This window comes from Coloeus monedula (genome assembly GCF_965178545.1).
Source record: "Coloeus monedula genome assembly, chromosome: 3".
NCBI classification, from domain to species: domain Eukaryota; kingdom Metazoa; phylum Chordata; class Aves; order Passeriformes; family Corvidae; genus Coloeus; species Coloeus monedula.
The window spans coordinates 11,759,258-11,772,075 of NC_138783.1; the positions used below are offsets into that span (position 1 = coordinate 11,759,258).

General features: G+C 39.5%; 1 long non-coding RNA gene across 1 annotated transcript in view; it reads left to right on the plus strand.

Annotated features, from left to right (window-relative positions):
* The window catches only part of LOC309571370, a 99,169-nt gene extending 86,822 nt beyond the window's left edge, over positions 1-12,347 (plus strand). Inside the window, exon 5 of the long non-coding RNA XR_014226304.1 lies at positions 11,770-12,347. This is a non-coding gene — a long non-coding RNA (uncharacterized lncRNA). The remainder of the gene's footprint in view (positions 1-11,769) is intronic.
* Positions 12,348-12,818: the final 471 nt, after the last annotated feature.

Sequence of the window (12,818 nt, forward strand, 5' to 3'; positions counted from 1 at the left end):
GTGTAAGGCTACATATATTCTGCATAAGTTAAGGTTGCCACTGAAAGAAGAACTCCATCCTCTTGCTGGTGGCATTCATTTCCACGTGGCTTTTTGTGCTGGCACTTAGTTTATGTGACTGCTAAGCAAGCCAGAAGATCTGCTGCAAACTAATCTTTTACTTCTTCTGGCTGGCTTTTTGGGACAGTTCCTTAACCTGCTTTAGGATGCAGCTGTGAGAGTGCCAGCACAAACAAGGTGGAGGAACAAATGAGTGAGCTCAAGTGGGAGAGCAGAAAGGACCACCACTTCTGGCAGATGTCCTGATTTATGCTACAGGTCTTGGCCCACGCACTCACTGGGAACTGGCAAATGGGAGTTGCTACCTTGTATGGGAGCAGGAGTCTGCCAAAAAAGTGATTGTCAACATCACTCATCTTTAAATGGCAGCAGCTTCTGTCCCCCTGTTTGGTTCCCATTAACAAGCTCTGTCTTTAATGCAGGAGATGTATGTGAAGTCTGGCACTCCAGGCTTTGTAAGCTGTTCATCCCTGCTACAAGCACCCAGTGGTACAGGTTACATAAACTACTCTCTACAATGTAATCTGGCACAAGTAAATGCCTTATAGAAGATAAGCATAATTATCCAAACCCTTAGGTAGAAGCACCCATAATGTTTGCCAAACGAAAATTCAGATAATTGGAATATCTGGCTTAGCACATTCTGAAATTGGCCTTCGGGATCCCAAAATCCCTGATTTGGTCTTCCTAGTTTGGTGAGTTGGATTTCCAGTTGGGCGATTCTTTCAGCAGAGCTTAGGTTTAAACCAGATATATATTAAAACTTCCAAAGCCATGGCCTCAGGATCTGCCATGGGAGTTATATTCCTAGATAAATCAGAGTACTATCTGTACTGCCAACTGCAGTGTGAGAGAGCTAAGTGAGGTCTTTTAAGTAACCAAAGGCAGCTGACAGAAATAGGCTACTTTACTTTTCCTAGACTGTCACGGGCCTCCAAAGGGTGTATTTCAGACCATGACTTAAAGCCACCCAAATCTAACTTAGCTGAAACCCTAGGCAGCCAGGCAGCAAACATGCAACGTCACATCATGGACCATAGATGATGTTTGAACTAGATAATAACTCCTGATAGAAATTTATTATCCATTTGCCTATTGAGTCAAATAGTTCTGACAAGACAGATCTGAACTACAGAAGGGTGCTGCTGGTGAAACAAAAGAACTGGGTGAATGGGTGGTAAATGAAGTTTATGCTGTTGAATCGTGCTGATGATTTTGACAAACTTGATCATGGCAAGCCCTGCAAAGCCTCACTCACTGGGCACTGATGGCTTCTGTTCTGACAAAATTCACTTCCTTTTGTGATATTTACACTGGTTAACAAGCAAAAACTCAACCACAGTTACGGGTAAATATACATTAGGAACTGAAGGGAGAAAGCTTTCCAAAAACATTGTAATTAACTGAAAACTAGATGCTTTTAATTTTAGAATATTTATGTGAATCTATACATGTTAATGGACAGAAATGCATGTCTAAATACTCTGAAGTTTGCCCTGGAGTGATGTGGTAATTATGTGGTTATGAGTTGTGCATGTTGATTTCTGCAGGTGATTAATCTGGTTTATCTGGCTTTTAAAGACATTATATCTTCCTTCTTTATTTTTTTTTAATGCACCGATTTCCACAACAGAGCACAGATAGCATTCCTATAATTATGAGTGAAGGGGGAAAGTGCAGGCAAGAGTTGACAAGGAGAAGCAAGAGCTGAAGGTGAGGTAGCTACTCAGTTAATCTGTGAGGAGAGATAACTGGCAATAACATGAAGCAGTGAAGAGATGTGGCCAGAGAGGCAAGCAGAATGGATACTTTTATCAGCATTGTTTCAAAGCAGCTATTACAGTAAGTACTAAAAGAGGAAAAGAAGCAATTACAGTAGTGAAGCCGAACTGAATTTTGAAATGCCTTTTAATAATGTGCAGGACAGGGACTACGTCTTTACCTGAGCAACTGGGGCATGTTCTGGATGTGTCTTGCTTACCTGCTTTCAAGAGAAACACAAATACAGAGACAAATTCTAGCTGAATTTGTAATTGAGAGCACGTGGTTATGAATTTTTAAATAAGACCTACCATCAAAACTTTCAACTTTGCAAATATTTTTGATAGTGTGGCCTGGGCTAGGCACAAACCCCATCCCTTGTAAATGTGCTTCGGTGCTTGTTTTGTCGGAAAAGTAATCAAAGGTACAGATTATACAAACCTTTAATATTCATTGTTATTTACCTCTGAAAGATTCCGTTGGTTTTCTTTGTGATTGCTTTTCTAAAAGAAATGCTGCATTGTAATCAATTTTCTGTGTGCAGTTTAAAATGTCAGGGACATTTTTGTTGTTTAATCTGCAGACTCATGCAGTATGGGATGAGGCAGACTTTTTGAAGTAAGGCTATTTTAAGGACTAACTTCTAAGAGATTTCAGGTTCAGCATATCCAAGCATAGTATATGCTTTCTTATCCTTTGCTTTCTTTTTAATTTAAAGTCGAGATGCATTTCAGGCAGCAGCTAAGATGCATTAATTGAGGTATATTTTTTTTTCCTTTCACTGATATTTGTCTGGTCTTTCTTTTAAATGTGATAAATACACATGCCATTAATTGTGATCACTTTTGAGTATTGACATTGTTTGAAAGTTCTCGGGAAATACTAAATATCTCTTTGTTATCAAAATACATATTTGAATGTAGAATTCAATTAAAAAGTCATAATCAAAAATAGTTAAGGAAGCAAACTGCTCTATGTACTAATATGAAGAAAAAACTTATAAAATGGAACTCTGTGGAGCTTTTGTAGATACGTAGGCCTCTCTTCACTGTTGGTTGAGTTTATTTAAAGAGCTTTTCTAGTCACCTTTGAACCTAAATGATTTCTCCAGATGTACAGAAGTGAACAATGTAAAAATCTTGCTGCTTCAGCAGAACAGGATCCAGCTGGCAGGGAACTGGATCTGCAAGTCATTGGTTACAGCTGTGTTTCGATTTATGTGATGGTTGAAAAAATAAATTACTGGATTAAATGGCTAGAAAGAGGACTCTTTGTTTAGCCCTTGTGTGGGGACTGAAAGTGTTTATGGTGCTGTTTTCTTCGGAGCCTTTGCAAAGTAAGCTGGACAAATAGACTTATTCAAAACTTGTCTGAAATGTTGTGCATTCAGCTTTATTTCTTTACAGAAGAAACTGTATGTTTTTGTATAATGCTGTCAGCCAGCAACCATTTTTAAGGTCTCTTGGCCTTTGAGAGTGGCAGTAGCATTTTAGCAATGTCTTGTAGTCACTGCAGTTTATCACTGGAAGGCAGTTTCCTTTTGTTAAAGGTTTTCAAATGCATTTCTTGGCATGAACACAAATACATGTAGGGACTCTGTCAAACTCATAACTTTTTAATGGGTTTAATATTTCAGCTTTGTATACCACTTACCTTTTGCTCTACATAATAGTGCTGATGTAATTGTAAATTGGGTGCACAATAATTTACAGAGCAGGGACAATGAAATCAGAAACTAATGCCAGGTGTTTGGATTATCACATATCTTATTTTAATGTGTAACGATGGTGATTATGTCTTATTACCTGATATCCTGATTCTGCAAAAATTTACATGCTTAATTTTACTGAACAGTTCCACTCTGCTTGATAGGACTGAGTGGTGCATAGAGTTCATCACAGCTTTGTTAGCTATTTTGATAAGAAATGTGTTGGGTTTTTAAAAGCTTTATACAATTAGGGTCCTTTGAAATCTCACAAGCTGCTTTTTCTACTGCAGGTATCTTGGGTTGAAGGAGTTGAGATTGACATCTTCCAGTGAAGTCCCAACTCCACTGAAGTCACTGGGCATTTTTCCACTGGCTTCTCTTAGGCTACAATTTCACTTTTAAGACTGGATTTTAATGCTTTTACTTATAACCAATATCCCAAGACCCACAAGTGATTTTTCTTAAGTAGTGAAACTGCTAGTGAAGTGATAGGCTACAAAATGTGAACAAAAGATTTGATATTAGACCAACAGGAGTTTTGAAGGCTTCCTTCAGGAACTTGTGGAGAGCAAAATAATAGCACAGAACTTTCAGTCATGGCAGGCAGTGAGCATATAGTGCATTTTTTAAAGCTTTAGCTGGCTTTCAGCATAATAGTTTGCAAAGCCAGGAGCTTTTCAGCACTTATATCTGTTTATTCAGCAATACTTCCTAGTAATTATTTTAGTCTGACCATTAGTTTCCTTTTACAGTCATAAAGCAGTCGGTAGCTGTAGCTGAGTATCAGTTACATCCTATTTATTAAAACATTTCTAAAACAGTGCATAAAAGTGGAAAATTATGGTTGTGATTAGATCATAGCTGTTGTCCTATCAAGATCTAATTACTTTTTTAAAAACAGTTTGCACAAATTGTTTTCAAAGGATCGCCTTTTTAAAATCATACAAAACGCTGACCAAGGAGAGCTAAATACCAGAACAGGAGTTCCAAGGCAAAAATGAAATCAGACAAGTTGGCCAAGTTCCATCATAAGCCACCCTCAGAAATACCAGAGAGAGGCTTAAAATATTTTAAATAGAACATTTCCCCTCCCCCCTTTTCTTTTATTGTTGTCCCCGAGCAGCATTATTGCATTAAGAGCCATGCGACAGAAAGTCGTGGTGATGCAGAATAAATAACCATAATGTATCAAAAGCAGACAAAGGTGTGATTGATCTGTCTGGAATTGGCAGACTCTTTCGCTGTGTCAGGCTGTTTCTTTGATCAATGAAGGTATAGCCTCTGACCTTTAAAAAAAATCAATGAGATTGATTGAAAGGAGAGAGAGAACTATGAGAATGCAGGATAGCTTTAACCTTCACTGTCTAGAAAATTTAAAATATTCCAGTTTTGCAGGCATTGAACTTTATTTTGTATTTTCTTCTTAAAATGCTTTGCTTTTCCCCAGACGTCTAAAACCTCTAAAAACAAGATTGTAGAAATGGTGTGTCTGGATGTTTCTCACAAATTTTTATCTTCAGATTACATTGTTAAGGAAATAAGAGTGTTTTTTCCTACATCAGAAGTCTGTACATTCTCGTAGTGTTTTCAGCATGTTACCAAATGCCCTTAATTTCCTTTTACAAACTTGGATTTTTATGTGGCAAATACACATCCAGGAACCAGTGCTCGGAGAAATGGCTCAGGTCTTTTCAGAGACATTATCCATCCAAATAAAGGGACTAGTATTGCCCTATTTCAGAATCAGGCCCACTGGTGGTTGCAACAGTAGTGTGTAACCAGCATGGAGGGGTGACTTCTGGGGATAGACAGCATATTTTGGTGATCTAGTTCTATGTAATCTTGTGTTTTTATCAATTGTATATATATGTGTGTGTGTGTGTGTGTGTGTGGGTGTGTAAGTAGGTATACCTGCATGTAAGGACACAGTAAAAATGTCAGACTGGAAAATTTATGAAGCGGGATTTTTAAAATAGTGCTTGGCATTTTGCATCTTTCTTATTGAGCAGACTGCGAATGCAGACCTGACTGTTTAGGCAAAACCGGGTTTTTGAACAGTTGGAATTTCATTTTAGTACTGGGCCCTTCCTTTCTTCACATTGTGCTGATGCTGTATTAAGTAGTAACACAAAGCAATTAGTGAAGTAAGTATAAAAAGTGCACATAAATAGAAACGTTAACTCATTCATTATTTCATGCTTTCACAGCTCAAGGAAACAGGTCAAAAAAAGTATAATATCATAGTGGTTTGTTTTCACAAACAATTACTTTTTTAATTGAAAGTGTTGGTAAAATCAAGGTCTATTGAACAGTATTCACACACAAAGTAATTCAAACTGCAATAATTTCTGCTGTCATATGTCTGTGTTTTAATAAAGGGCAGGTAAATTGACAAGTCAGCAAGGAGATGGTATAATAGCATTTCTCGAGTAAGATGGAGCTTGCGTAGGAAGAGAAGGATATTGCTGTTTCTCTGTAATTTTATTTCTGTGATTTCCTTTCTGTAATAGATTGTGTAGGCTATATATATTTTTAATACTTCATGATCAGGTGGGAATTTCAGCTAAGTTAAAAAAGGCACTTGTACTAAATTGCAAGATGAATTCTGGATGTAGCATTTCTAAACAACAAAATAGGAGGGTAGATTTTTTTAAGGTAGATCTGGGACTAGAGAGCTGTGGGAATTTTCTGAAGTCTTTATCTCCTTGCTGTTCATCAGTGAGGTGAGAAGGTGTTATGGATAATCATACAGAACTATGATGTAGGTCATTCTAGGCATGGGTCATTCTAACAGTGTCACTCTTCTAAGTCATTTAAATGCTACATTAAGAGAATATTTATTTTATGAATATCCTTTCCATGTGCACTGTGATGAAGAAACTTTTGCTTCTAGAAAAAGGAAAGGGATGAGCACATTATGTCCCAGTTGGTGCACACTGAGGATATGAAGATGAGAACGGTAAAATCAGAATAACATTTGTTATTAGTGCATACATCTCTTCCTGTTAGATACCTTCTGAGTTTGCTCCAATGGTATCTAATTCTTGTCATCACATTCTATTAACATTACTATCTGTCATTCCAGAGAGTCCTTATCTATCACACAAATTTTTCCTTAGCATTGCAGATCACCTCACTCTTGCTGTTTAAGAAACAAAAGGCTCATCCCGTATTTGAGCAGGTTCTGCTATCTGACATGCATATCCAGCCTCACCTCTCCTCCCTCTCCATCCAGAAGTAATAATCCAGGAAACGCCTTCTTTTTCCTTCTCTCTCTTTTTTTTTATTTTATTTTTTTAATTTTTGGGTGCTTTCAGCAATGGCTGCTCCCCTGTCTGTTCCTCACAGACACAAACTGCATCTTTCCAGTGTGGATGTGGATGCTGTCCCCTTGTGGATGATGCTCACAGTCTGAGCTGATGCCTGCAAAACTGAGCAGTGCCCTTCAGACAGTTTAAGGTGGTGTCTGGTGCAGTGCATTCATTTAGCATTACTAAAGGACAAAATTAAGGTTCTTTTTGTTTCTCATCCCCCTGCCAGCTAAAGCTTTCCCAGAAAAGAGGCAAAGCTGAGGTCATTTTTTTTTTTCCATCTGTGAGGGGTCAGTGACTGCAACCAGGCTGTTCCTGGCTGAGGTATGAGCCTGTTAAAAAGCACCTATTCTCGCAGCTGAATCATTTTCGAGACCAATTTTTTATATTTCTACTAATGAAAACAGCTGGGTCATTAAATCCAGCAGTCGATCTCCAATTATAACCTGTCTTGGACAGCATGGAGCTCTGCCCAGACAGATCCCCAACCTTGGCCTCTGCCTCAGCTGTGAGACCCCTATTTGCTGCCCCTGTCCCATACCCACTGCTAGCATCTCTAGGAGCACAAGTTCCTTCCCAAAATACCATTGCCACAGCTAATTCTGCTATTTGGTATTCTCAGTGCTGCCTGGACTGGGGCTGTGCGTTCAGTCTTTCCAGATGAGAAGCAGATCTATGGTTAAAAAAGGTGTGGTTCTGCTTGGAAACAGAGGCAGTGTGTACAGGCAGTGATGTAAGTGTAAATGTACCAGCGTTTTCTTTCACTATTATTATTTAAGTCTGACAGAATAAATCAGGTTTAAGAGTCTTAAATTCTGGATACCTGCTACCTGGATTCTTTCTTTCCTCCTGAGAAAATAAGAGAAGGATATGTGAGAATTGCTGGAGCATTTTTATGAAAAGCTCTTAGATCTTTTCCTGCACAGGAACTAAAAAAAAAAAGTTTAATGGTTGACATTTAATCTTCATACAGCAAATAATAATTACAGGCAAGAATTTAAAGTGGTTCCGCTCATAGTCAAGCCTGATGGTTCTTTTCTCCTTGCATTGCATGAGGATTTACTGTAATGTGAATGCAAAATGTAAATGATGGGCAATTCCGTGAAATTCAGACATGCACACAAAACTGTCTTTCCAACTTTTTCACACTTACCTTCAAACTGAAAATGGATTTTCCTGGTGGCTGATTAACCAGAAATGAGTTGTTTCTAACTAGGTTGAGGGGAGGAGGGTTCTGTAATATTGGATTAGTGAAAGGAGTGAACAGCTTCAGTTTAATTCAACTAGTCTTCTATTTTTAATCTCCAAGGAAACAGCTGAGTTGAATGTTAATTAAACAGCAGTCTTTGATCCACCCAGCCACTCCCGGAGGCATAATAATAATATATAAGTGCACAGCAGCACATATATAATAGGTACACTTAAAGGAGTGCATCCAATCTCACCATATTCACATTTAAAATATTTCTTGTTGACCCGCTCTTATATTTTTTAAATAGGGAAAGGAAAAAAAGGGGAAAATGCTAAGCTAAACTTTGATGGTCTGAAGGTAGGGCAGCAGAGCAAGTGTGGGTTCCTATTACGAGGATGTATAAGGGTTAATGATTAGAAGAGTGGAATCAGGAAAGACCTTAAGCCCAGATCTATGACAGTGGTAATTGAGCTGATTGATTACAACATCTCGTTTCAGACGACTATTGATTTAATCTAGTCTGCAGTCCCATTGGCCCCAGAGGTGCTCCCAAGTGAGGCTCAGCACTTGAACCTGGGTACTCTTCCCTACTCACTGTTTGGATATAAATTCCCAGAATCTGCAGCCATTTATAATTTTCACTCATCTTCATCCTTTTATTCAGAAGCTTCTAATTTCATCAGGCTAATGTTTTTAACCACTGAGGGGACAGGCACAGGGAAAATGAAGTGGCACAGACTGCAAAGGGTGGGTTTTTTTGAAAAAAAAGGCAAGGAAGAGAGCTGGGGCTCTGTGGCCAGTATTTGCATCTGTTGTCTCTGATTCGCAGAGCTAGCAAAGGCTGCTTTTGGAGGCAGTCCACAAAGCTGGGCTATCAGTAGGCAGTTTGCTGTACGCGCACGTTCAATTATTAAAATAGTAGACTTTTTTTTCTGTCTGATAGCCGTAGCGAGGTCATGACATTAATTTATCCAGGGTATTGTGGGTAACTATACAGAAAAAAAGCATAAAGGGCACAGATGCTGGAGCAGCAAAAAATGGATGGGTCTGAGCAAAAGGAGATTAAGAGGCGATGACCAATCTAATGTACGTATAGCAGTAAGAAGCCGGCATCCGTCACAGGCTGTTGATGGCAATAAGTATTTTAAGCCATGCTGTGCATGTGGTAATTTTTTTTCTTTTTTTTTTATACCTCAGTAAATGCTAAGCTGAATGCTGTAATCCTGTATTTTTTCAGTTTCCCAAATCTGATTTTGGTCTTGTTCTTGTTGTCTCATGCTTGGCGTTCTTCGCGCGCTCTCTGTCTGTGGGTGTGTGTCTGTCTCCATCTCTCCCTTTCTCTGAGATTACAAACTTAACTGTTTCCTAATTGTCTACTTTTCTCCATCCTTCTCCCAAGAAATTAATCACCATCACCACGGCTGATCCCAAGTGCGCACTAACCGGGCTTAGGGCGTGTACCTGGCATTTTGGCTTCCTTCCTTTACTTTGGGGCTGTGTGGTATTTTCTTTTGGACCTTTCCTGCAAGTGGATGCCCTTCCCATTTGCTGCTGCTGCCATAAGGTTGCCAAAAGGCTACCTGAGCCGGGACTGCAGCGCTGCATCCTGGGACCTGCCCGCCCGGCTATGCCGAGGGCTTCCACAGCACCAGGCAGCTCTGAGAATTGGCTGGTGAATTGCGTATCACCTGTCCCCCCCCTCTGGTAAATAATTTCTGTACCGCGAATCACAGTGGTGTGGTATTGTCTGGAAAAGTAATTCCCAAATACTGTTGGCGTAAAAAAGGGAAAAGCCGAAAGACTGTCAACACCGTAAGCCATTAAAGTCCCTTGCCTTAAGAACAAAGGAACAAGGTAAAAATGCACACAATAATTACGCTCTGTGGATTTTCATAGCCTGTCAGACAACTCGTGCCTGTGTTTCAGTTATCAGCCTTTGTGCTTTGTTTTGTGTTGTGTATGTTCTATACGCGTCTTGAGTTTCTCTGTGTGTGTATTCGGTGTACGTGTATGCTTTCAGACTTCTCTACCAAAACGGAGCAAATACCATACAGAAAAATACACAAGTAGGGCTCGAACATGCATTTTCAGTACTCAGTGTGGTGGTGAGGGTGTATTGCCATTGTTCTCTTGCAGTGCTCCCTCTGACGCAAGCAGCTGCTATTTTTTATTTTATTTTAACTAAGAAGTCTAAAATAAAAGAGAAAAAAAAAAAGAGGAAAAAATTTGCTTAGTCCAGTTAAATGCCAATTGAAGCCCAGAAACTCACGATTTCAGCACAGTGAATGGTGATTCAGACCCTGGCAGGGTTTTGGCTATGAGACAATTCCTACTTATAAAGAGTACAATGAAAGGGGGGGGAAGATAGCATTAATTTTGGGGAAGATTAATATTAGTCTTTTAATGTTCATTATTTTCTAAAGAAATGAATCCTTGTAGCTTTTGAGAGCTAGTTTGTCCTTCCCACTGGTATTTATTCGAGCAAAGGAAAAAATGAAGAAGGCGTAGAATAAACTCCTAAGACTGTTCAAGAATTACTGGCATTATTTCTCTCTACATCACGTGTGAGCCTGGCTTGCCTGCTATTCCTGAGGCAGAGGATCGAGGATGAAAGTCTGTGTGTCAGAGCCTGTTTTCACAACTGCATTTGGAGATCTGTCTTATTGATTAGGAAAAAAAGGGGGTGGGAATAGGAGTGTGAGGTGAGGGGAGGACCGACTGACTACTGGCTTATTGCAGCTCAAGACATTTTCTTCCGGAAAGATGTCAAACAACTGAGACACAGCAACAGAGGAAGTAGAAAGGTGGAAAAATAAGAAGAGGGACCCTTTGGAAGAAATGAAGGCATTCCTTATGAGAGCCTTGAGGTTTTTTTTTTTTCTTCTAACATCTGACCCACAAGGGCTAGAGTGACAGCGTCATGCAAATGCTGCAGTCCAGCAGGTCTGAGAGAGGGTGGATGCTAGAGAGTGAGTTAATGTTAATGATGAGTGCAGTGAAAATACCAGCCGATACCACCCCCTCCACACACAACTGCTCTGAGTCAGCATCCGCTGCTTTGCCGTGCCTTTCTGTGCGTGTGTGTGTGTGTGTGCGCATGTGTGTGTGTGTGTGCGTGTGTGTGCTGTGACCGTGTGTGTGCATGGAAGGTAAAGCCAGTCAGTCAGTGAGAAGCAAAGGTACGTTTGAGAGCAACTAAAATCTGACTGATTTCCATCTTCAGAGCATCAGATGTATTCCCTAAAGAGGATGGGTCTATGCGATGGGGGTGGTATAATTATGTTAATGTCATATTTATAGAGGGGAGAGATTTTTCATTCTAATTATTGATTTGAAAGCTGTGGTCAAAATTGTTTGTTAAATCATGATCAGCTTTAAAAAAAGAAATTGAATGAAATCTAGGGACTGCTATACATATATATTTTGTTTCATTTAACTATTTTGTGTCTGAGGCATAACTGATTGAATGGTGCACAGTGACAAAGAAACGGCTCTTATATAATGTTGCATTATATCATCAGCTGAAATAATATTGTAAATAATCCAAAATGTTCTGAAATCTGAAGTATCAGTCTGGAGGGGAGGGTGAAGGGCAGGGGTGGGGGTGGGGGGCACTGGCAAATCTTTTCTTCAGCAGAGCACTCTGTACAGCTTTCTTGTAAATGGATGGTTCACCTGTTCGACCAGCAGAGATTCTAATTCTTCCCCCCCTTCTCTTTTTTTCTTCCTTTTTAAAGCTGAACGGCTTCCCGAAGAGCACTGAGTTTTCTATGCCAGATTCTGCTCCAGTGGCTAGGACCTTTATGGCTGCTGTTTCTTTTGCTCTGGGATCTGATGGAGGAAAAAAAAAAAGCCACGATGGATCCTGTCCCTAAAGTAGAAATTTTCTTTTTCATTCTGCAAACAAGGCTAAAGATCGGAGGAGAATGAATGCAAAAGTAGTTCAGGATTGTGGTTATGCCATTAAAAGTGTTCGGCTTCAGAACAAAATTATTTGGGAAATCCGAGCATTTCTTCTTACTGTATCGACAGTATTTGAAAGTTATGTGTGCTTTAAGTAATCTGGTTCAAGTGACAACAATCTCTGCATGTCAGTGTTTTCTGCAGCTTATGGAGTGAAGGCTAGTTTTGCCATTGGAAAGGAAGAAGCTTTTTCTAGCAGTCTGTAGAAGGATTAAATGTTGAACGTGGGGAAGAGGCAAAAAGTGAATACACGCCCAAAGGTTATCCTTGCATCGTGAATGGGTTTAAAGTACTCTGCAACCCAGGGCCCACCTGAACAGCAGGACTAAAAGTATAATGGGGAAATATTTCAATTAGAACCCCCTTAACAAGCATTTAATCCTTCTTTCAGGCATTAAGGAAAGAGAATAAAATTGTTACTGTACAAATCTGCTGGAAGCAGATTTTAACCCATTTGTAGACGCTTCCCTCTGATGCATTATAGTAACACAGCTACTTGCGAGACAAGGCAGTGAAGATTTTTTTCCTGTGTTCTTTGGTTTTTCTTTTCAAAAGTTAAGGACTATACTCTCAGAAAAGTCTGTTCGGTCAGCTGATACATTGTTTGAATGTATGTATGCGTCTTGCCTGCTTATTTGATCTTTTCTGCCCCCTACTTGAAACTGTGGTTTGTTTATTTGGGGGGAAGGAGGTGGTGGTGATTTGGGTGGGGGGGGGGGGACATTGTTTTTAGAGTTTCTTTCGGGTTTGGTTTTTTTTCTATTTAACAATAGCAGTGAAAGTTTTGCTGACAGCGATTATGACTACTAAACAATTCAGTTTA